We start from the raw sequence: 21,393 nt of genomic DNA, 5'->3' as shown, positions 1-21,393 counted from the left end.
TAACTAGGTGCATTTACTATTGGTAACTAAAGTTTACCGGTATGGCAAGAGAAAAATATCACATTCCACAAGCAGCAGGCATCCAGAATATGGGTGTGACCAGGGCAAAAGTCAGAGGTGGAAACTGGATATCCAACTGTAGTGAATAAACATCTCTGTAAATGGGGCTTGCTGGGATAAAGAGAGCAAGAAATGCACATTTTATCCCCAAACTGTGCAATCTATATGAACTTTGAATTCTTCAGCCCCCACAATCATCACCATCTCCCACCAGAGTCCCTTTATCCTAATTCAATCACTAAACCTGGACAAGGTGGGCTCTGTGTCAGGACCCAAGCAGCCAAATTCACCAGGACTGCTCCTGAACCCTGCCTACACTCCTGCCTGGACTCCTACACCTCCCCATGGGGAGAAGATGAAGAAAGGTCTGTTCCAGAAGAGAAGCAGAACTGTGTCAGCAGCCCAGGGAAGCTCTGTGCTGACAGACAATGTTTTGGTTCTGGATTTGAACTCGAGAAATGTCTCATGTAGAAATTTTGGGGCAGAGCTTTCCACCCTCCTGATAATCAAGTGGTTTCTTAGAGTAGAAGCCAAATCATAGTACCTGGCTATAAACACAGATCCAAACATGAAAAACAAATCAAAATCTGATTTCTCATTAGCCTAGCTCCTACTGAACAAGAAAATTCATTATGTCTTCATTAGCAGTCATTTCATAATGGAACAACTTTGCATTAGGACTTGGCCAAGAAGGCACTGCATAGAAGGGCAAAATGTTCCAGTTCCTTCAGACTCCACCAGGAGAAAGTTCCTTTATTGTCCAGCCCATTGGTAGCTGAGGCTGCCCTGCCAGGACCTAGCAAACAGATGACCATTCCCATCTCATCTAGCAATTATTATTCCTTCCAGTTTTCCTCATTTTTCACAGTTGCTTTCCCACCAGCAGTGCTCAGAAGAGCCCCCAGCACTGCAGGACACAGTGTGCTGTGACAGGGACAAAGCTGAGCTTTGGTTCAGGGTCTGTGGGGTGAGACAGGACATTCCCTGCAGATCCTGCATGGCCACAGAGCAGCTGGCAAAGTCCCACCTGCAGCTGGCAGAGGATTGGCACACAAACCCTGGGATGGACTCACAGCCCTTGTCCAGCCGGGCCAGACCTCCCTGCAAGTGTGCAGGAGAAAGATTTCCTTCTTGGCAGTGGGAAGAACGTCATTTTCAGGAGTTTTAGGGGTAAAAATAGAACAAGGGCAGCCTTGCAGCACCAGGCCCTTCACCTGAGGGTGCAGGTGCAGTCCTGGGGGACAGGCCACAGGGCAAGGTGCCCGGGTCACACCTCAGCAGTCACCCTGAGAAGGGAGAGACAAACAGGACAGGTTCCCAAGAAGGGCAGAGATCAAACAGAAACTGAAATGTGGGGACATGCCCAGGCTGTGGGGACAGTGCCATGGGGGCACAGGGCTGTCAGGGCTCAGCACAAGCTCTCCTGGTGCTCACTGGTGCCAGAGGCCTCTGCAGCAGTTCCAGCTCTGTTCCAGCTCCATTCCAGGCCAGCTCTCAGCACTGCAAGGGTCTGAACCGAGGTTAAAACATCCAAGTATTCTACAACACACTGACATTGGAAAGCATGGCAGTTTCACTCAGGAAAGCAAGGACACAGCCTTTGCAGCACCAGCCAGCCTTTCACATTCACCACTCCATCACTTCTCATTACCAGAAGCATTTATTTCTCACCAAAGTGCTCCCAGCATCAGCACACATTTAAACCATATTATTTTTCAAGTCAAGGTCTGCACACAGCCTGTATCAAAGTGCTCCATTCTTGCCTTCTGCCAGGCAGTCTCTCATGGCTCAGCCATGTGTTCCCAGGCTCCAAGCCCAGCTGCTCTTGGAAACCATGCTCCAAGCACATGTTCCTGCATGGGATGTTCATTATTATTTTCAGCTTTATTTTATTGGTGCACATCCTCCCTGTGTGCCCCCAAAGGGCTGCTTTCAGCAGGGTTTGTACCAAGTTGTTTGATTGGCTTCAGGCTCCTTTGTGAGTTTATCCAATGCCAAGCTCAGGCACTGAACCCATGCCAGGTAATTCATCATTTCTCCTTAAAAGCTATAGACAGAATCCTGCTCTTAGCTTGTCAGATAAAGGCCTGAGAATTGCCTTTCAGCCCACCTAATGAGGGTTTGTGTTTTTCTACGCTTGGGAGGATGGATGGTCTTAATTTCTAGTTTCTTTCAAAGAGAGCAATTTTCTTCCACAAAAAAGACCAGGAATAATAGACACAATGTGGCTTATTCTGAGTCACCCTTTAACCATTTGTACTTATATTTTCTCTTTGTGCATCTACCCTGAAACTCAGAGTCTCCTTCAGTTGCTGCTGTACATTTTCCCCTGCCATGGGACATTTCTGTGCCTGAGGGTTTAATGCAAAGCCAGCATCCTCTCCTGGACTTGCTGACATTCTCCACAAATACTTCCCTCAAATTTGAGGTGTTCCAGACAGGGCTTTTCTATTCCAGCTCTGCAGGAGTTGCCTTTTGGGTGTGAGGAATTTGAGACTAAGTGCACAAGGAACTGTGCAGGGCTAGAGCTCCTCCTTCTGTGCACAGAAATCCCTCAAGGGCCAGCCCAGGGCACCATGGAGGGGGGGCTAGAGGAGGAGTCTCCCAATCACTCTGGCGCTGCCCATATTGAACAATTCTACATGAATATTCCTGGGCATCACAGGGGTTCTCATTGGCCAAATGCTAAATCCAAAGCTCTGTTCTCTGTGATTCTTGCTTCCTCCAAATTCACCCCACTTTTGTGACAGTTTCACCCCAAGCTGGAAGCTCAGCCTGGGGAGTGTTCAGTCCCACAGTCCATCAGATTCAGCCTTGAGGTGGCATCCAAAGGGATCTCCAGGGGAGGATGAAGCAGCAGGGAAGGAACAAAACAGGGACTCCAAAGGAAGCAGTGACCTGTGAAGAGCTGAGAGGGAGAAATAAATACACAGCTGGTTTCCAGTGGGCTATAAGAGAATCCCAGACTGGTTTGGGGTGGAAGGCACCTTAAAGCCCATCCAGGGCCACCCCTGCCATGGGCAGGGACACCTCCCACTGTCCCAGGCTGCTCCAAGCCCCAATGTCCAACCTGGCCTTGGGCACTGCCAGGGATCCAGGGGCAGCCACAGCTGCTCTGGGCACCCTGTGCCAGGGCCTGCCCACCCTGCCAGGGAACAATTCCTGCCCAATATCCCATCCAGCCCTGCCCTCTGGCAGTGGGAGCCATTCCCTGTGTCCTGTCCCTCCATGTCCTTATGAAAAGTCCCTTTCCTGTTCTCCCAGAGGTCCTTCAGGTACTGAAAGGCTACAATAAAGTCACCTTGGAGCCTTCTCTTCTCCAGGCTGAATAATCCTAATTCTCTCGGCATTTCCTCATATGAGAGGGCCTCCAGCTTTTGGATCCTCTTTATGCCCCTGTTTCTTTCCTTTTTTGATAAGTGCAACAACTATGAAGAGCCCAAATATCACAATTTCTTTGTAAACTTCTAAAGCTGCTGGGCTGGGGTAAAGGGAATCATCCATCTTGATGTCCTGACAGGGATGACCTGAAGGACAGTAAATTCCAGCTTTGGGTTCACCTTGTGGTGGTGGTTTTGTGTCTTGGATGGGTTTTGTTGCAGTTTGGAAAGAGAATTGAAAATCCTTAGAGCAGAACATTCCAGCAGTGCCATTTCACACCAGAATTATGAGAAAATTATGATATGAAATGTTTGCAGAGGCAAAAGCACCCAAATTTCAGAGGCTCCATAGCTCAGGGGTTAGAGCACTGGTCTAGTAAACCAGGGGTCGTGAGTTCAAATCTCACTGGAGCCTGGGGAGGGTCTGCACCTCCTGCAAAGACCTTGCTGCTTTATCTTCCTGCTTGATCCCAAAGTGTTCCTGATGTTGTTTTTTGGAGCATCCATCCCAACCTAAGTGAAATACAAACATTCCCCAGCACCTACAGCAAACAACAGGCAAAGAGAAGCAGAGAAATCAGCAGTGGTCAGAGTTGTACACTTGAAATATTTTTAGTGAACAGGAATCAGAGAAGGGGAACACCAGTAATGGGATTTGGAGCCTTCTGGACCCTGCAGACTTTGTGAGGGTCATTGATGGACAAAGCTGGAATGGCTGCCAGGTATTTACAGTCAGAGCTGGTTCATCTCCTCAGACATCAGCAGGACAATCAAATTATGGCTCCAGAGCTCAGTAACTGCAGAGCTGGCTGAAAACATTATAAATATGGTTTGTGGAGGAGCAGTAGCATCAGTCATCTACAGAACCCTGCTGGGGGGACTGGAAAGTGATAATTTCTAAGAATAAATAGTAGGTACGACTTAACCTATTTTGCATCTTGAATTCCATGAATTGCTGTCCCGATTTATGAGAGTTCCTCCTCTGCCATTGCACATCTCTTTTCTCTGTTCATTTTCAAGTAGACTCCCTATATTGAGTCCAAATGAGCCAAACCAGTGACAGAAAAGGTAATTTCTGAATTTCAAAAGGGCCTTTTCCATCTGAGGGAAGGAAGGCTCAAAAGTCTGAAAGATTTTTCTCTTGTGGAGGGGGACACAGGGTGACATGAGGGACATGGGCCTTTGTTTGCCTCTCCCCAGGCTGGTTTCTTCCAGCTCTGTTGTCCCAAAAAAGTGAGCCTTGGAGGGTTGATGTGTTTTCTCCCCGTGGGAAGTGACCTGCAGGAATTTCTCTGCTTTCCCCTGCATATATCCCAGTAAGGACAAAGAAACAGAAGCCAACAGGGTTCCCATTAATCTGCAATTAATAAATGAGCACAAATTACTGTTATTGTAACCCCAGGTCCTGGAAAATGGACAGATAGGTTTTACTAAAAGAGAATTTATCTCCAGGCTCTTGTGGCTCTACCTGGCTTTCCCTGTCCCTCATTCCAGATTTATCTCTTTATTTGGCTTTCAGAGGAGACCACAGAGCAAGACCCAAAAAGATCTTTGTGGTTCAAGTTCACTTTTGCAATCAGGCTTGTGGGTTCAGCTTAGCTGAGCCTGGTGGGGATGGAAATGATCCTCTGAAAAATTAATGTCTTTCCTTTCTGTGCAAAGAGGACAAATGTTCAGGATGTGTTTTGCTGAATTCTTAATCTCTGCAGTAGCTGATATTAATGCCAGAGCTCCTCTCTCAGTGACCCTGCTGCAATGCAGAGCACAAACTCTGATGCTGCTGCTGAACACCAGCCTGGGCCAGAGATGACTTTTCCCAGGGGACCTGGCCCTGGAACCCCTTTGATCCATCACCCATCATCTCCTTCTCCTTCAGAGACAGAGCTTGGCTAGAGGGGGAAGGAGGGAGATGTGGTTCATATCCAAATCCTGCAATGGTAAATGTGGGAGGCAGGGAGGGAAGCTCTGCATTGTCCCCAGGGAATGGGCACGGCCCCGAGGCTGCCAGAGCTCCAGGAGCGTTTGGACAGCGCTGCCAGGGATGGACAGGCTGGGATTGTTGGGGGGTCTGGGCAGGGACAGGGGCTGCCCTGGGGGATCCTGGTGGGTCCCTCCAGCTCAGGAGATTCCAGGATTCTGTAATTCCATGGTCTTTGTTACCTGTGAGGTGGAAATGCTGCAGAGGTGTTCAGAGATGTGGGAAGGTTGTGCAGCTCTGCCACAGGGATGGCACCAGGCTGGTCCCCATGGCTTTGTTCAGGGACAAGGTTGTGACCTGCCCAGTCCACAGCCAGACTGCCTCTTATTGCTTTGCTTAGGGAGATTTAAAGGTGTCTTCCTGACTATCCCTGAAAACTTGTTTTTTATATTCTCCTCACAACTTCAGAATATAATTTCTATTTTTAAAACCCATCCTGGACTCTGTGCATTTTTTCTGAAATACTTTTCATTCCTGGGTCTCCCTCCAAGGGTTCCATCAAGCTGGACAGAGAAATAATTTCTTTCCTTATGAACAACACTGAATTTTGTGGCCCAGCAGCCTTGCACCATTGAGGTGCCCCAATCCAAGGACTGTGTTACAGAGCTGCATTTCCACCTCCACTTCACTCCTAGGGAAGGCCACAAATGCCTCAACGAATCCATTTCTTAAGACATGTGGGAAACAACAAATAGTTTAATCCAGGGAGCAAAGCCTTGAGCCAGAGCCAGTGAAAATGTTTCCATGTTTAAAGAGGTTTTGGACTTAGAAATACAATTGACACTAATGTTAAAATCCAACATACACAGGGATCAAAGGGGAGCTTTGTAGCCTCAGCCAAAGAAAAAATAATTAATAAAGTTGGTAGGACTGCAGAATTCAGAGTGGGAAAAAATCACCCAAATTTATCTATTTTCCAGTTCACAATGAATATGGTAAATCGATTATTCCAAACAAGATATTGTGGGTTTAACAATAATGTTTAAAAAACAAATAGGAAATGTTTCTGAAATAATATGAAAAAAAATGAAATAACAGCTCCATGTTCCAGTGTGCCAGGAGCAGGGAGCTGCACAGCATCCACAGGGATGTGCCCATCCACATCCGTGCCCAGCTTTCACTCATGTCCAAGATGATTTCTCCAAAGCCTTGGTGCAAAGTCTTTCCCAGGGACATTGTCATCTGCCAGCCTTTTACACATTGGAACAGGTTCTCCAGGGAAGTGCTGGAGTCACCATCCCTGGAAATGTTCAGAAAACAATGTGATGTGGCACTTTGAAATAAGGTACTTTGAGATGTGGTTTAGTGGGCACAGGGGTGTTTGGCCAAAGGTTGGACTTGATCTTGGAGGTCTTTTCCAGCCTCAGTGTTTCAGGAATCTCCTGGAGCCTGTGAAATCACCACCTGAGCCCCAAGACCTGAAAAGAGCATAAAATACAGCACTGACAGCTCCAGGGAGAGCTGCTGGCTGCCCCAGAGGCTGAATGCAGACACTAAAACCTGATGTGAACATGGTCCTGCTGCTACCCAAGACTTCCAAGGCACCTTCCCAGCAGCACTGAAAATCCTGGTGGCCCATTTGACTGCCCATTGCTTTGGAATGTGCAATCTTGCAAACACAGCAGCCCTGGCAGCCAGCAAAGCTCAGCTCTGTGCTGGACACACAGCTCAGAATGGAAAGATTATCAATTATCACCTGTCTTGGGTTGCAAAGCAGGATGTGCCCAAAAGTCTGGATTCTGTCCCCATCTGTTAAAGCAGCTATGGCAGTGATCCTGATCTCTGGGGGAGATCTCCTCTGTTCATGTTCCAGCTGTTCACCCAGCTGTTGCAGTGTTCTTTATCTTGCCCACAGCCCATCCTCCCTCCAGGAGATCTCTCCTGTTCATGGCCATGCAGTCCCAGGGCAGGGCTGATCAAATTCCATCATCCCATTGGGAGATGCTCCAGCCAGGGCAGGAGCCGAGCATTTCCTACCCAGATCAAAGGTGAGATTTGGAACAGCAGAGCAGCCTTTTCCCACTGGATCCCAGAGGAAAACCAGAGCCTTGCACATCATCCCTGCAGCTTTGGAGGAAAACTGCACCTTGTGCAGGAGCCCTGCTCCAGCAGAACCACATCTGTCACTGCAGGAGGATGCAGCCACCATGGAATGGGACTGCACCAACCCTGACTGACTGACGGGGGCACCTTGGATTCTCACTCTGGCCGTGTTTTGGGTTTGTTCTCTGTAATACTGGATTTCTCTTTTAATTTTCCTAGTAAAGAACTGTTATTCCTATTCCCATATCTTTGCCTGAGAGCTCCTTAATTTCAAAATTATAATAATTTGGAGGGAGGGGGTTTACATTCTCCATTTCAAGAGAGGCTCCTGCCTTGCTTAGCAGACACCTGGCTTTCAAACCAAGACATCACCACATCCCAAACATTGCTCCACGAGTGTTTGGAAAGGATTACGCCCTGTTCAAGAACAAAACCCCAAACCAGGAGCTCCCATGGGGATAAGAGATCCCATGGACAGGTAACAGTGCTGGCAAAAATGTCTCAAAGCCATTGGGGCAGCATTGCAAGACTTGTCCTTAGCATCCAATGTGCTTTGCACAGCTCCCTGTTCTGGACATCCTGCAGCTCCCAGGCTCTCCCTGACTGTGCTGCTCACCCCTAACATTTCCATATCTTGGAAAATTTCCATATCTTGTCTTTTCCACAGCAGGGCCCTCAGAGTTTAATGCTGGCATTATGATTCTCCTGGACTCCACCTTGGAGATCCCACTGACCTGCTCAGGGCAGTTGGAATATAAGCAAACATCCTCATTCCTGCGGGCCATAACTCCATGAAAGACCTGGGAAAGAACACGAGATTGTTGTAGTTACTGCAAATTTAACCAAACTATAAAAAGCAATTAGTGCCAATTGAAGCCAGCTTTATAAAGCCAGCCTTGCCCAGTTTCACCCGGGCACCCTGCCATGAGAATGGAACTGAAGGGCAGACCCAGGAATCTGCCAGGAGGAATGGCAGGTCCTTAGAGAGGGGATGGAAGGAGTTTATTATGTTTAGTCTGTCCACAGGAAGGCTAAAAGTAGACATGAGTAACTCATAGAAATACCACAGGAGTAAACAGCCAGAAGGCGAAAGAACTATTTAAACTCAATTACATTATGAGCAGGAATTAATATGTTAGGCTGGAATTTTATTAAAAAAAAAACTAAAAATCAGAGGAGTCATTTTTTCAAGCAGCCAAGGTGAGGAAACCCCCTGAGAGGTGAGAAAGGGAACCAAGAGGTTATGGAGGAGCTGGATAGCACAGCCAGACTCTGTGAGCACTGAGCTCCTGTCCTGTGCTCTCTTCACCAGTGGCACCATGGACTTTCAGAATCCTGGGATGGTTTGGGTTGGGATGGACCTTACATTTTATCTCATTCCACCCCCTGCCATGGGCAGGGACACCTTCCACTATCCCAGCTTGCTCCAAGCTCATCCAACCTGGCCTTGGACACCTCCAAGGTGTGACCTTGACTAAGTCCAGCCCCATTCTGTGATGGGTGAGTACCTGTGTGTATTTTGTGTATTTTTAACAGTCTTTTAAATAACTTGTGTCTCCAAACACTTCTCCCATTTTCAGAAGCAGGAGGCAAGGACTTTAATTCTGCTTTCTCCTGCACCCTGGAGAGCCTGTGATGTACCTGCTGATTGCCTCAGCTCCCCCCTGGCTAGGAGGGAAGCAGTTCATTCCCTGTGCAGAGAGTCCAGTTAGAGAGCTCCTTGTTCTAATAATGGTCATCTATTTATAGCCTTTCATAATTTGTTTCATGACAAAGAGATTCTGCAAGATGGTCCTTGATTCTTGCAAGTTTGTAATGATTTTTCCCTTCCTGTGTTATTGAAAGTAGCTTTTGTGCTCAGCAAAATGCCTGTAATAAAGGCTATTTCATGTGCTCCGAGTAAATGACAGGGACTTTAATAGGTTTCTGAGGAAAGCTTAGAATTTCTCTTTGTTTCCCTTCAATTCTTTTCAGTCTCCTGTGTCAGATGGGCCTGGCTTAGCCCAAGCCTTGCAGGAGCAAAGGAGGCACAGGGCACAATGCCCTCAATGCTGCTGCCCATTGCCAGCACAGCAGCTCAGCCCAGTGCCCCTGGGGGTGACACTTTGCAAAAAGCAGAAGGGCAAAGTCTGGAGATTGCCCTGGCTGTGATTAATTTGCTCATTCCACAACTGTCTCACACCAGAAATGACAATTATTTCTGGAGCCAGCTGTTAAATATTTTGGCATTGGTACAACTGCCTTGATACAATATCTCTGCACCATCACAGCCACACTTCTGTCACCATCACGGACTGCAGTGCACAACAGCATCATTTGCACTCCACAAGACCATCTCCAGATTTTCCCCATTTCCTACAGCATTTTTAACCCAGAGAACAGTTTTTGTCCCCATGCATCTCCGGGTGACAGTGCTGGTGGCCTGTCCTTCCTGCAGTGCTGCTGGGGGATGTCAAAGCAGAGAGAGAAGTTCTGTCTTGATTGTCTCTGTGTCACGGTTATCAATCCCTCCACCCCTTTCTGGGAGGAAACAGAATGGGGAGAGCCCCAACCCTGTATGCTGCCAAGCCCAGCAGGGCCTCACCAAGTCCTGGCTGGAGGTTTTCATTAGGCAGGTGGCAGGTTCACCGTTGTTTGGTTCTTCCCCTCTCACCAGCTGAGTCTGCAATCTTTCCAGAATTGAAGCTTTCAGCAATTCTCCACCGGGCTCCAGATTTGTTAACCAAGAGAATCACAGAATATCCTGAGCTGGAGGGACCCACCAGGATCCCCCAGGGCAGCCCCTGTCCCTGCCCAGACCCCCCAACAATCCCAGCCTGTCCATCCCTGGCAGCGCTGTCCAAACGCTCCTGGAGCTCTGGCAGCCTCGGGGCCGTGCCCATTCCCTGGGGAGCCTGGGCAGTGCCCAGCACCCTCTGGGGGAAGAACCTTGCCCTGAGCTCCAGCCTGAGCCTGCCCTGGCCCAGCTCCAGCCGTTCCCTGGCTCCTGTCCCTGTCCCAGAGCAGAGCCTGGAGCTGCCCCTCGGGAGGAGCTGCAGCCCCGGGGAGCTGTGCCCTCAGTCTGAACCATCCCAGTGCCCCCAGTCTGCTCCTCACTGGCTTCCCTCGAGATCCTTCCCCATCCCCGTGTTCCTCCCCTGAACATTTTCTATCAGCTTTAGTTCTTGCACTGTGGTGCCCAAAGCTGCCCCAGCACTCCTGTTCCTGTCTGGGCACTCCATAGCCCTGAACCACCTCTGCCTTTCCTCTTTCCCCACTTCCCAGCCTTTTCCTCTTGCCCCTTTGCTTGGTCTCCCCTTTTCTGAGCATTCCCGGTTGGTGACCCTTGCATATTCCAGCTTCCCACTGGGATTTCCCCATGCATCCCAGCCCCAGGAGCCCTTGCTGGCTGTGGAAGGTGCACAGACCATTCCCGCACTGCCGGTGGGATTGCCTGGGACCACGAGGAGGCATCAGTCCCCTATTAGTCCCCATCAGTCCCCTATTAGTCCTGCATCACTCCCTATTAGTCGTCCATCAGTTCTCCTCCCAGGGCAGGCAGGTGGAGGGAAAGCCTCGCCCCAGCTCCAGGAGCCCTGTCCAGGTTATCCACAGTGCCAGGGATCCAGAGCGCCGGCAGCAGCATCCAAGGGGGTTGTGGAAAGTCCTCGGTGCGCTCCTGGATCAGCCTCGGGGCCGTGAGAGGGCAGCACCGGGATCTGCTGCGGGAGCTGCAGAAAACATGGAAAACATTCAGCAAACCTACAGAGAATCCCTTCTCTTCCGTCCAAGAGTCAGGCTGATGACTGGTCCAAAGCAAACCTTCCCACAGCTCTCCTTCACGGTTTGCTTCTTTGTAGAGCCAGTGTCACAAAAGGATCTCCCATTGCCAGGGAATTCTGCTGCTTCCGCTCAGGATGGAGGTGAAGCACGTTCTGTTTTGTTTTGTTTTGTTTTGTTTTCTCAGCTGCTGTAACCAAAGCGTTTCAAGAGTTTGTGGGGACTGGAGGGGAATTATGAGTCCCAGTCTGCAGTTGGGTTTCCAGCACACCCACAGCAGTAATTCCCCAGTTCATCACCAGTATCACACCTGAACAATGAACCCAGAGGATGATTAAGGAGCCTGAAATTGGCTTCCTCTCTCAATGAGCCTTGTGTTTCCTCTCCCAGGAAGGCAGAGCTGTTTAAGGTGTATGTTTGCTTTTATTTTCCCTTGTTTGTCTCCTTCACCCTCCCCAGCAGTGGGAGCAGCAGGAGCAGATCTGCAGGGACAGAGCCCAGCCCAGCTGCAGAGCAGGGAAACTTCCCCAGGCCTGAGCACACACAGGCTGCTCCCTGTGCCTGGGGATTTGCACATCACAGGAGACCCCACACACCACAGGAGTGTCCATCCCAGGGCTCCAGTGCTGCCAGGGGTGGCACATCTACTCTGGAAGAAAAGCACGCTCTAGGACTGGGTCTGGTTGTGTTTGCAGGGGGAATTTTCCTGGGAACCATTCAGGAACTTCCTGATTCAGACACAATCGGCTGTGACTGTGCAGCTGCTGGGGGAAGGCAATGGAATTATTTTGTTATTAACACTCATGTGGCCACATCAGCTCAGGATCCATCCCATGTCCTTCCCAAGGCTGAGACCACGTGTGAATGTGGAGCATTGAGAATTTAAAGGATCAGTTTCAAGTGTTCCTTTTCTGCCATGAAATTCATAGACTGAGCATAAACAAAAGAGGGTCAATATCCCCAAAAAGAACAGAATGAACCTTTTCAGCTGGTTTCATTGGCAATGCCCTTTTTTTTTCACAGTAACTGCTTGTCTCCGTTGATTTTGGAATGGGCAGTCAGAACTGAAACAAAGCTGTTGGGCTTTTCAGAGTGGGAATTGAAATGTTAGATTCTCTGCTGACTTGTGCTGGCCCCGCAGTCAAATGTGATATTCCCCTTGGCTTTTCAAAGTGTTAATGAAGTCCAGAGACGACCTAGACTCTTGTTTTATATTTCATGGAACATTAATGGCAAATTCAGCCCCCTGGCCCCAGGCAGCAGATGCCAAAATGGAGCCTTGGCTCCATTTCAGCCCTTTGGAGCCCTGGGCAGAGGCTCAGCACAGCCTGAGAGGCTGCAGCCCTTTCCCTGGGCTGGGTGAGTGCACAGCTCTGCTGAGTGCACATACTGTGCATCCTGAGCCTGTGCCCAAGGTGAATTTTATCCTCATTATAGCCCTGGGTCCAATCTGAACCTCATCCAGCCCCTGGATATTATCCAGAATCTCTTCTGCACTGGAGCCATTCCTGATTCCAGTAACACTTTTCCCTGCTGGACACTGTCATGGTCCACAGGCCCAGCTGTGCCATGCACTGCTGGATTTGGGCCTCTGTTCCCATGGAAATGTTGCTGGGGGGGTTCAGGCACAATTCCTCCTGTCTTACTGGACACTCCCTTTTTCCTTTTCACTTTGGGACAAGGCCATGTCCTTCCTGCAAGGTGAGAGAGCATTGATATATTCTGATGACAAGCCCTGGTTTTTACTCCTTTCCTTCTGATCCCACTAATTTAAGTTACACTCTGTTCTGTAGTTTCTATTCCTGTACCACAGCTCTCCCCTGGGGCTTTCAACTCTCAGTGTCATCAGAGCTTCAGAAATAGAGAATTAATCAAACACCGAGGTAGTCACTCCTACTAGAAAGTGCTGCTTTTACACATTCCCCACCTGGAGTACAAACAGGATCTCCTTGAGGTTTCACAGGGGAAGGCATTGATGTTGAATGCAATGATCAGAGCATGTACTACATTAAACTTCAGGCAGAAATACTTATCCCAATGTCTGGAAATAAAAGGCAAGGGCCAGATTTGGGTGCACAAGGTGATGGAGGGGCAAATGGCACTGAGCTGGCAGCCACCCCTGCTCCATGGGCTGGAGATTTAGGCCAGGAGGACAGCAGGTATTTCTCACTTGGACACACCCAGATTGGGCAGTTTGGCAGCAAAGACCCTGAGCTTGGGGAAGGTGAGGCAGGGAGTGATCCAGAGAGGAACAGGAAGGGAAAAGCAGAGAATGATCCAGGGAAAGTAAGGCAGAGAATGGTCCAGGTGAGGAGCAAGGACAGACATCAGCAGCTGGGACAGAGCATTGCCAGCCAGGAGCACCGTGGGCACATTTCTGACCCCCTGAGAGCTGGGCTTTGAGGGGAATTGAGGCAACACCAAGATTTGAGCTCCCAGAGCATTTAGAAATCGAGGCTCTGATTCAGAGGCTTGTAAAATGACTGAGGCTGTAAAATCCTGCAGGGGCCGCTGGGTTATGCCCAAGACCCCCCACAGCACGTGTGGGGGTGTGAATCTGCACCAAAAGCACGTGCAGCTTTGGGGCTGACTCAGCTTGAGCATCAACTGGAGAAGGGAAAAGATTTACGAGCACTGCATAAGAAAACAGCCAAAGAGCCCTGCAACACCTGCAGGGTTTTTCCTCTTCATTTTCATGGTCTGTGACTCCTGAGCAGAGTCCTCACAGATCCAGTTCAGCTGGAAAGGTCTCACTTTTCTCTGCAGACCACAGGGAGCTCGGGGATTTGGGATTTCATCACCTCTCCTGCCGTTCACCTCCTGCCCCACATTCCTGGATCAGAGCTAAGGCTGAGCTGAAAAGGCCCAGGGTTTCCAGGCTGGAAGGAGGGGGCTGTGCACCTGCACTTCCCCACTGCTCCCTGGGCAGTGCTGGGATGCTGGGGGTGAGGAGATCACAGGGAAAGCAAACACAGCAGGAGCTGGGGTTTCACTACACAGGGTGGGCCGAGCATAACTCAGCAATGTGGAGCAAGAAAACCAAAACCAAAAGTGTTTCACTGAACAAACCCACAACTTTCTCAGTGATGAGCAGGAGGGGTGTGGGTACCTGAGGCAGCCACAAAACACAGAATGTGCAGCACAAGTGACCATGCTGAAGTCAGAATTCAGCCTCTCAGAAATCCTTAATTCCTGCCATGACAACAGTGGGATGCTCCAAGAAGCTCAGTTGTCTTCAGGGAAAGATCCACCTAATCTGCAGGTGGCTGTGAGAGGCATCCAAGTGAAGATCCTGCCCGAGGCTGTGCAGGGCACAGTGGGAGCAGGGAAAAGCAGCCCCATATCTTTTCCAATGACTCATGGACATTGCTGGCCCCTTCCCCTGAGCACGGGAGAATGAAGCAATGAGAAATCCTAGAAGTTTGTGGCCACACAGAGCAGCTCACAGGAACTTCATTAGGGCAGTGAGAGGTGAGTGAAAAAGGTGTGCAAGGAGCCAGGAGAGGGATGCAGGAGCCCAGGGGCAGTGAGAGAGCTGGCTTTGGGTGATCCAGCTGCTGGGAGGCAGGAGGCAGGTGCCTGGCAGCCCCATTTCCTGCCATTACATCCTGGAAAGCCCTGTGGGAGTTTCCTGTTGCTCAGCTCTTCAGGCTGAAGCAGCACCTGCCTCCCTTCCCCACATTGTGCTGGGCAGTGGGGGGAGGATGTCACTGGCCAAGAACTCCTTAGCAAGAAAATGCCATGAGGCTTCCAGCCCTTTTCCAGGCTGCTGGGCAGTGGTAAAGGCAAAACAATGTGTGGGAAAGAATTTGCCAGGTGTATCCTGCAGGCCAGAAAGGAAGCACCAGAGCTGGGCATGGGTGGCCAGACGTGGTCCCACAGAATGTGCAGCACCTCTGGAGGGAGCTCAGCAGGACCAAGACACGGATGTCAGCTGAGAGGAGGCTGCTCTTGAGGCTTGGCCAGGGAAAGGTCTGTGCAAGGTTGCAGTGTTGGAATTCCCGAGGCTGGACTGGAGCCCTGCAGAGGTCCTTCCCAAAGCTGGTCCTTCCGAGGTGCTGCGAGTCCCTGGAGCAGAGCATCTGCTGTCACAGTGACCCACTGTCCACATGTGCTGGATACACTCCAGGATTTCAGTGTTCAAACAGCACTGGGCTATTACTAAATCACCTTGCAGACCACCCACATGTCTATTTCATTTTCTCTTTCATTTCAGAACCAGGTCACTTCCACACCCCTCCTCCCCTGAACTCCAAAGCTCTCACTCCTGGGATCCCACAGCATCTTCAGCAGCTCCTGCTCCTGGGGTTTGGCTGAACCCACTCCTCTCCCCTTCACCTCTATTTTTTTGGTCGTTTTTCTTCCCCTCTCCCTCCCTGCAGCCGAGGGAGCAGCTGCTGTGGAAGCTGCAGAAGGCAGCAGCTTTCCATCAGCTCTGACAGGAGCAGCAGGGCCCTGCTCCAGTTCCACCAGCAGATCCTTCCCCATGTCCATGGCTGGAGGGATCCCCATCCAGACACCAGGGAATGCACCCAGCAGCTGCAGGCAGGTCACTGGGAGGACACCTGGGACTCTGGGAGAGCCCAAACACACGACCAGTGACAAGCAGGATTAGTGTCCTGTGACATTTCAGCTGCTGGTTTTGGGCAGCCACACAAACAGCTTTGTTCCCTGCTCTGGGGGCCAGCCCTGCCCCTCCCTGCAACACTGGGCTCCCTGTCCCATCAATCCCAGGCAGGAGGGGAGATGGAGCAGCGTGTCCATCCACCTGCAGCTCAGCCTCACTTGTAGGGCCACGTGTCCCAGTCATGCCTGGGCACCCCTGGCTGCTCTGGGACAGTGCTTCCATCTCCCTGGAAACCCTGGGGTAGCTGTGTTCCCTCTGGATGTCACTGGGAGGGAATTTCTCCTCTGATTCATTCCACTTGGCTTTGCAGGAGGACGTGACCATCCTGCACTGCTGTGACAGGGCATGAAGGGTGGGAAGTGTCCCTGTAGGATGCTGAGGAGGAGACAGGAGGAGGAAGAAACTGCAGAACACATCCATGAAAATCACTGAATATCCCCTTTCCCTCCGTTCTGCTGGAAGTTCATGGCAGTGAGGGGGTGAATGTGATGGGCCACACCGATGGCACCTGGCTGGCACTGGGGTGGGTCACAGGCACAGCCAGGGGCCCAGCACAAGATGAGCCCAGATCCCTGTGCTCCGAGTGTGGTCTATGGGGAATAAGTTCCCAGATGCAAGTTTGTCTCTACCAGGTTGTTGTAGTTTACGTTAACTGTTTGTTTGTTAATGCTTTATGTCTTTGTCAACTGTAAATGTTCCCAGCTGTCCGTCCTTTCCCTTTCCCGGTACCTACCGTGTATCCATGCCCAGCCACAATGCCCCCAGTTGTCTGTCCCTTCTCGGTTGCCGTACCTATGCTTTGTATCCACGCCCACCTCCCCGGTGCCAGTTAAAGGCTGTGCAACCGCAAGTGCTCATGGGACACAACTCAGAGTTAAAAACCCCTAAAACAACGAGCCCAAATAACATCTGGAACTGAGAATAGTGTTCCCAGGGCAGGAAATTAGTGAAGAGAACGAATTTACCATCCGGAGATGCTGTGTCCCGTCGCCATGACCAACAGCACCCGTCCAATATGGCCTCCCTTGGCTATGAGTATAAGTTGTTTTTCCAGACGCCGTGAGGATGGAAGGCCCAGCTCTGCCCAAGGACAAAGCTCCTGTCCTGCTCCTTCACGTGGGACAGCGGGAACAGCGGTGCTGTGTGCAGCCCTTCGGGCTCCCCTCCCAAAGCTGGCTTTAGTAGTAAAGTGCAGTGCTGCTTTCAAAGGAGAAAGTGTGCTGCCCGTTCTTCTCATGTCCCACCTGGAGAATCACCTGCCTTGGCCTCTGCCAGTGCTTTGGCTAATGCAGCACAAGGTGCCACTGATCTCCTTGGTGGCAGTGACACAGTGCCAGCTTCTGCTCAAGTCTGTCCCCACCAGAACCCCCAGGTCCTGTTCTGCAAATCCTACTCAAGTGGGAAAGGAATAACAGGGAGAGAAAGACTGGCCAAGTGCACAGATCCCTCTCTGAGAATAGATGGGATTTTGGTGCCTCTTCAGAGAGTGCTGAAAGGGAAGAACTGTGTGAGTTTGTCCAGTGCTGCTGCAAGGGCAGCTTTGGAATCATGGAATCCCAGACTGGATTGGGTTGGAAAGGTCCCTTAAATCTCATCCAGTGCCACCCCTGCCATGGCAGGGACCCCTCCCACTGTCCCAGGCTGCTCCAAGCCCCAATGTCCAACCTGGCCTTGGGCACTGCCAGGGATCCAGGGGCAGCCACAGCTGCTCTGGGCACCCTGTGCCAGGGCCTGCCCACCCTGCCAGGGAACAATTCCTGCCCAATATCCCATCCAGCCCTGCCTCCTTATCCTGCCATTCCACTCCCCTGTCCCAAGTACCTCTCCAGCTCTCCTGGAGCCCCTTCAGGTCTTGGAAGGGATTTTAGGCTTTCCCCAGGTCCTCTCTTCTCCAGGCTGAACAATCCCAATGCCCTCATTCTTTCCTCCTGGAAGAGCTTCTCCATCCCTCTGATCATCCATGATCTCCTCTGGAATTGTCCCAACAGCTCCGTGTCCTTCCTGTGCTGGGGACCCCAGAGTTGGACACAGCTCTCCAGGAACTGTGAGGGAAAGGAAGAGCTTTGAGCAATTCCAGAGGGACAGAAACACAAAAAAGAGCAAATGGACTTGGACCAGCTTTTCCTATTTAGACTCATTTGTTACGGAAGTATCCGAAATGCTGGAAGCTGGAAAGCTTCAACAAGCAAAAGCTGCTGCCAAGGCTTATGTTTTCCTGCAATGTTTGACCTTTAGCTCCAGAAGTCACACAATTACATAAAATCCTTCATTTTTGCTAAATAAAAATATTGTCAGAAGAGAGAAAGAGCCTTTCACAGAAAAATAAAACATAAGCAAGGACCTGAAAACAGGGAAATGGGAAAGGAAAGAAAACCCCAGGGTGTGTTCCCCGAAAAGACAACACCCTGTTAAAGCCAAATTTGTGGTCTGGGTGAATGTGTCATGGGTTTCAACCACGTCATGGTTGGCACAGTGGATACCAGCAGCCCTGGGAGCTCCACACTTCAATCTGGAAGTTCAGTCTGTGAGACAAACACATTTTTGCTCCATTTCTTCTCCTTTTTGTATCCTCAAAAGTGTCCCAGGGCTCAGAGCAGCCTGGTCTAGGGGAACATGTTCCTGCCCATTGCACTGGATGAATTTTAAAGTCCCTTCTAACCCAAACCACTCTGTGATTCTATGATTTTATAATCACTTTATTAAATAAAACCCCAGAATGCCTAGAGGGGAATATTCTATATCCTCCCTTCTTTATGAGAAATGAGAGCGAGCCAAATAAATTATACCTGCAGCTAAAAAAAATGATTTCAACTAATTGTAGAATGTCATCTTTTTTTTCACCCCTCTCAAAAAAATCAGGTCACCAGCAAATGACAGCTCCAATTTTTCTCTTTGTAGTCACATTCCCAGCAGCTCTGGAGGGGATGAGGAGCAGCAGGACCCACCTAACCCAGCTCAGCTCCTGGGGCTCCCCTGCCAGCACCCACACGCCCAGGCTGGGGAGGCAGGAGAGAGGGAAAATGGGATTTTATCGGAAGGTGGCACACTCATGCACTGGAAAGGCCCCAGGTATGACCCCAATGAGGTGCTGAGGGTGATGAGCCCAACATTTGGATCTCAGGAAAGTGAGAGCCAGGCTGGTTGGAATTTACCTCCTTTAAAACTGACAGAAAATCAACACCCAGAATGGAATTTCACTGCTTTGCAGTGCTCCTACCCGGGCTGGAGCCCTGGCTGTGCATTCCCTGTGCTCCCATCCCACTGGGAGCCCCCTCGGAGGCTGGGCTGGGCAGGGGGGAGGCACAGGAGGGACCCTCGGGCATGGCCAAGGCACATGAACCATCACGGGGCTGAGGAGCCCTCCAGCAGCCACAGCTGCAGGAGCCATGAAAAGCTCCAAAACCAGACCCATTCTGCCAATAAAGATATTTCTGCAGCCCCAGCACTGGGTCCCCCAGGGATCCCCTCCACCTCCCCTCCCTGGCACGAGGTGGGCACGAGCATTTGGGGCCCCAAAGCCAACGTGAAGCTCTCCCCATCTTTCCTTTGTCTGTGTGCAACATCCAGCTGGGGAAAAAAAGGATTTCTCCTTTGCTATTTTCCTTTTATTTAGAGAATTGCAGATCAGGATGGGGGATTACAGTTGGAGTTAATCTTGGGGAGGATAACGACGAGTTTAGGGCTGAGCTTTAATTAGAAATGGGTTACTTTGGAGGTTAAAATATACAATTAGGTTTTTCTTTGTGTCTGTAGGTTTAGATAAGTTTTAGGGTTATATCTATGGGGATGATTAAACTCAAGGACTTAGATTTTAAATTTCAAGAGATAATTGCCTTTGGGCTGGAATTAAATTTGAAATAATTTGAAGGATTAGGCTGGTATTAAGGTTAGATATGATTAACCATTGCATTATAGTAGATTACTGTTAAATAGAATCTCAGGCTGATTTAGGAGTTCAGTTTGAATCTAATTATAATTAGGGCTGTTATTTGACATAGACACTGATTCCTGATCAGGGGAGAGATGAGAATTTGCATCAGGATCTCTCTGCAGCTGCATTTCCAGTGGATGCCCCTGATTTGGGACTCCCCATGAGGAGAGGAAGCAGAAATTTCTGTGACCCAGGAAACCCCAAATCCCTGATGCCACCAAGAGCAGCTTGGGGCTGTGCTGGCTGCAAGATTGCTTTGTTTGCAATCCCTATTTCTGTTTTATGAGCACAGGAAGGATAAACAGAGCATGGTTTTGTTTATAGCACGTTGACACTTTCACAGGTTTCCAGCCATTCAAGCAAGGCAGGGGAAAGATCTGATCATTTAAATCTATTTTCCATTCTCTGCCTAAGCCTTTATGAATAAAACCAAAGATTGTTTTTAGAAATAACTCTCCTCCATATATAAATCCAACTTTTCTGTGTAAAAAAAACCTCTCTTGATGTTTAGTCAGTGCTGTTTTATTCAGTTGCAGTAAAAGCAGGGAAGAGAAGCCTCAGTCGGCTGTTTATTACCAGGGATGTTATTTGTACTTTACAGGATGCATTTTCTGTCAGAATTTGTAAAATATTAATCAAACAAACAGAAAACAGTACAGAAACTACAACTTGAAATGAAGGTGATTTCACAGCAACACTAAATCCATAATGGCACATTCCCCATCTTTTTTCTGTCAGCTATGCCACTTAAATGCTTCATTTACAGGAGGTTTGCTTTTGTTTTGGTATTTCTTGACATTTTATTGTCTCGGTTTCATTGAAATGAGAACAAAGCAGAGAAACTCTCTGTGAATAACAATGTTAAGAAGCAATTAGCCAGTAGAAATCAAAACACACGATGCTGCCATTGGAGTGACAAGGCTCGTGCAGGGGAGGGGAGAGCTGCACTGCAGTGGGGGCTGTTCAAGCCCTGCACCACGTCCTGCCACATCCATCCCACTCCCTGGGGCTCCTGGCTCTGTTCCCATCTCCTCCCAGGCTGCTCATCCCAGGCCGTGGCCAAGGGAAGGAATCACAGACAGGGCTCTCACAGCTACCTGGCCCCAGGGCACACCTGGGGGTCACCTGGGGCTGAGGGACACGGCCCCAGCTGGGAAAGCTGGGTCCTCCTTGGGAAAGCTGGGTCCTCTTTGGAAAAGTTGGGTCCTCTTTGGAAAAGTTGGGTTCTCCTTGGGAAAGTTGGGTCCTCCTTGGAAAAGTTGGGTCCTCCTTGGGAAAGCTGGGTCCTCTGGGAAAGCTGAGTCCTCCTCTCCTGCTCTGGACACACCAGGCACGATGTGAGCCCAGGATGAGCCTTTGTCGTGGTGAAGGAGGCCACAACAAAACTTTTGGGTTTGGTTTAAGTGGCAAAAAGTAAAGGAGCAGGAACAATGGAGTTAGCCAAAAGCTGAAGAACTTAATGGAAAATAAACCAGGGGCAATGCCCAGAAACTGAACCCTGTATGGGGACAAACCCTGAGGACCCAAAACAAGGGGAGGGTGACAATAGATATACTTGGGGTGCCAATATATCCAATATAGACCCTTGGGGGGAGAACTTTCTGGAACTATGACC

General features: G+C 49.8%; 1 non-coding gene across 1 annotated transcript; it reads left to right on the top strand.

Annotated features, from left to right (window-relative positions):
• The first annotated feature begins 3,782 nt into the window (after positions 1 to 3,782).
• TRNAT-AGU (transfer RNA threonine (anticodon AGU)) lies at positions 3,783 to 3,855 on the top strand. The gene has a single exon. It is a non-coding gene; the product is annotated as a tRNA-Thr (tRNA).
• Positions 3,856 to 21,393: the final 17,538 nt, after the last annotated feature.

The sequence above is a fragment of the Sturnus vulgaris genome, chromosome 22, assembly GCF_052056855.1.
Source record: "Sturnus vulgaris isolate bStuVul1 chromosome 22, bStuVul1.hap1, whole genome shotgun sequence".
Lineage (NCBI taxonomy): Eukaryota > Metazoa > Chordata > Aves > Passeriformes > Sturnidae > Sturnus > Sturnus vulgaris.
This window is presented reverse-complemented; position numbering and strand designations above follow the sequence as displayed.